Here is a 3,827-nt window from a genome sequence, read left to right as displayed (position 1 = left end):
CAAACCAAGTTAATTATGCTGATAGAGAAATTATAATTATGCTGGTAGAGGAATTATAATTATGCTGACTTTTTAAATTCGCTGGAACAAATTCGCTGATAAATTCCTCTGATCACTTAAATTCGCTGGGTAATTCCTCTGATCACTTAATTTCGCTGGTTAATTATGCTAGCTGATCAAATTCGCTGGTAAATAATTTCGCTAGCACGACGTCTAGTAACTTCGCCGATCACCGTAATAATGTCGCTGAGGACAATTAAAACGGTCACCAAAGTCGCCTTTGGATTTTAATTTCGCCGGTCACCGAGTTGCTAGGATTTAATTTCACCGGTCACCGAGTTGCTAGATCATAATTTCGCTGGTTTGTCAGTGTAGATGTTAAATTTGCTGCGAAATTGTTAATTTTGCTAGCAAATTTTGGAAACTCAATCTGATCGAATTTTCTGCAGATTTTACAGATTCTTCTAACAGTTTCCTGCAAATCAACACAGCAAATTATCAGTAATTTTCTGCAAATTATGATGAACACCACAAAGAACACGAAGAACAGTTCTTCAAATCTTCAAGTTTCCTTCAAGCAAAAACACCAAATATGCAGAATTAAACTCGCTGAACACCAACAACAGCCTATTTTCAACCAAAAACCTTAAAAATTTCGAATCCCTAGGTCTACCACCTTCAAAATTTCCGAAAATCTCCAAAAGAACCCGAAAATCCACCCTTTTCTGCAGCAACAAATTCTGAACTGAGCTTCGTCAAGAGCCTAATGCTTTGATACCAATTGTAGGTCCCCTTGAGTCTTATGGATCGTCACAGAATTGTTTATCTAACCTAGAGTGCGGAATCCTCTAGATCAGATTTGTTACAGAAACAAGTAGAAAACAGAACTCACAATCAAACAGGTCTTCTATTGATTATCCAAACTAGCAGTTTTACAATCAATTCAAGACCTCACAACCTCACAGCCACTATCTGTGATTTTGCCTAGAACCCTAATTTCAAAATTTCTCTCTCTCTCTAGACTTTCTCTCTCTAGCCTCCAATAATTCTGAAACCCTAATCACAAAAACATGTTTATATACCACATGTCTGTGAACTAGGCCTCCTACTAGGCTAGGCCATTTTCCAAGCCCATTACAACAATAAACTCACTAACCAATAAGCTGTTGTCACCGAATATGCACTAACACGATACTATCCCATTTCCAAACAGGGATTTCGGGTTGTTCTAAGAGTCCAGAAGGATGCTGATGTTCAGCCTTTACCTTCGTGCAAGTAAGGCATTTCGAGACATAGGCAGCAATGTCCTTCTTCATCCCAGGCCACCAATAAGTCATACGCAGATCATGGCACATTTTATCGGCACCTGGATGAATAGAGTAACGAGACTTATGAGCCTCATTCATAATGAGTTCGCGGAGGTTATCGCGGTCTGGCACCCAGATGCGATTGAGGTAGTATTGAAGTCCATCAGACTTAGTTTCAAGTTGATCCACAGTAGCACCACAAATTTCCACAAATAGATTCCCTTCATTAGGTGATGAATATTGAGCTTCACGAATACACGCATGGAGATCACTAGAGATGCGAATAGCCTTGATATGAGCTTTACGACTAAGAGCGTCGGCCACTACATTCGCCTTGCCAGGATGATAGCGTATTTCGCAGTTGTAGTCGTTAAGCAATTCCACCCAACGTCTCTGTCGCATGTTCAGTTCCTTTTGGTCAAAGATATGTTGAAGGCTCTTATGGTCGGTGAAAACCACACACTTAGTACTATACAGGTAGTGCCGCCAGATCTTTAACGCAAACACAACTGCACCAAGCTCCAGATCATGAGTAGTATAGTTTTTCTCATGCACCTTGAGTTGTCGAGAGGCATAAGCAATAACCTTGTCCCGCTGCATGAGCACACAGCCCAAGCCACTGTTCGAGGCATCACAATATACCACGAAGTCGTCATTCCCATCGGGGATAGTAAGAACAGGAGCGTTACACAAAAGGGTCTTAAGAGTCTGAAAAGATTCCTCTTGCTCGGGACCCCAGGCAAAAGGTCTCTCTTTTTGAGTCAACGAAGTGAGAGGAACGACGATCTTAGAAAAGTCCGCGATGAATTGGCGGTAATAACCCGCCAATCCTAGAAAAGAACGAATCTCAGATGCAGACTTAGGCATACTCCAATTCTTCACCGCTTCGATTTTAGACAGGTCAACATGAATACCTTGCTTACTAACGACATGACCAAGAAATTGCACTTCATCAATCCAAAACTCACACTTAGAAAATTTAGCATATAAACTTTCACCACGTAAAAGTTCAAGCATCAAGCGTAAATGACGAGCATGATCAACTTTAGATTTCGAGTAAATGAGAATATCATCAATAAAGACTATCACAAAACGATCCAAATAGGGTTTACACACACGATTCATAAGATCCATGAACACAGCGGGTGCGTTGGTCAATCTGAAAGGCATGACCACGAACTCGTAGTGTCCATAACGAGTACGAAAAGCGGTTTTGGGTACATCATCCTTGAGTACACGAAGCTGATGATAACCAGAATGAAGGTCAATCTTAGAGAAACAGGACGTGCCTTGTAGTTGGTCAAATAGATCATCAATACGAGGAAGAGGATAACGATTCTTAACGGTAAGCTTATTAAGTTCACGGTAGTCGATACACATACGAAATGAACCATCTTTCTTCTTGACGAATAGCACGGGAGCACCCCACGGAGAGGTACTTGGACGAATGAAACCCTTGTCGAGTAGTTCTTGCAGTTGACTAGATAGCTCTTGGATCTCGGAAGGTGCAAGTCGATAAGGAGCCTTGGCGACAGGAGTCGCACCAGGTATGAGATCAATACGAAAATCAACGGATCTAGGAGGAGGAAGACCAGGAAGATCTTCAGGAAAGACATCAGGGAAATCACACACTACTGGAACGTCGCTTATGTCTTTCCCCTTGCCCTTTTGTTCCACCATGTGGGCCAAGAAGGCAAAGTTCTGTTTACGTAAGCATCTGTTCGCCTGAGTGCACGACATCAACTTCAGTCCTCTCGAAGGTCGGTCTCCATAGACATGCAAAATATCACCAGACGAAAGCGGTAGACGAACAAACTTCTCGTGACAAGCAATTTCGGCATGATTCTTACGCAACCAATCCATACCGATAATGACATCGAAACTACCCAATTGCATGGGTATTAGATCTATAGTAAACACGTGGTTGTTAAGAGTCAAGGAACAACCCAAGAGAATAGAATCAACTAGAATCGATTTACCATCGGCAATCTCCACCGAAAACGACTTAGGTAACTTAGAGCGTGCACAGTTTAACAAAGATTCAAATTCTATGGACACAAAACTTCTATCAGCACCAGTATCAAATAGAATCGAAGCGTAAAGGTTATTCACAAGAAACGTACCACTAACAACACCATTGTCGTTACGAGCCTGATTAGTGTTAAGATTGACTGCTCGTCCACGAGCGGCTGGCTGTTGGTCCTTGTTCAGCTGAGGACACTAGTTACAGAGGTGAGTAGTATCTCCACATTTGTAGCATGCACGAATAACATTGACTGGCCTTGGATTCTACTAAGGAGCTGGAAGAGCTGGTAGGGCTGCCTGAGCTGGGGCTTGTTGAGCTGGTTGGGCAGGGTTAGCTTGACGACAATAGGGAGTCGTGTGACCATAGCGATTACAATTGGTGCACAAACGACATGCAGAGGCTACAGGATGATGGAAATTACAAGTTGTACACTTAGGGTGAGGCCTAGTGTATTGCCTCTTGACTTCAGGAGCAGTAGAGTTCTGAACAGCAGC

The sequence above is a fragment of the Helianthus annuus genome, chromosome 4 (genome assembly GCF_002127325.2).
Source record: "Helianthus annuus cultivar XRQ/B chromosome 4, HanXRQr2.0-SUNRISE, whole genome shotgun sequence".
In the NCBI taxonomy this organism is placed as follows: domain Eukaryota; kingdom Viridiplantae; phylum Streptophyta; class Magnoliopsida; order Asterales; family Asteraceae; genus Helianthus; species Helianthus annuus.
This window is presented reverse-complemented; position numbering follows the sequence as displayed.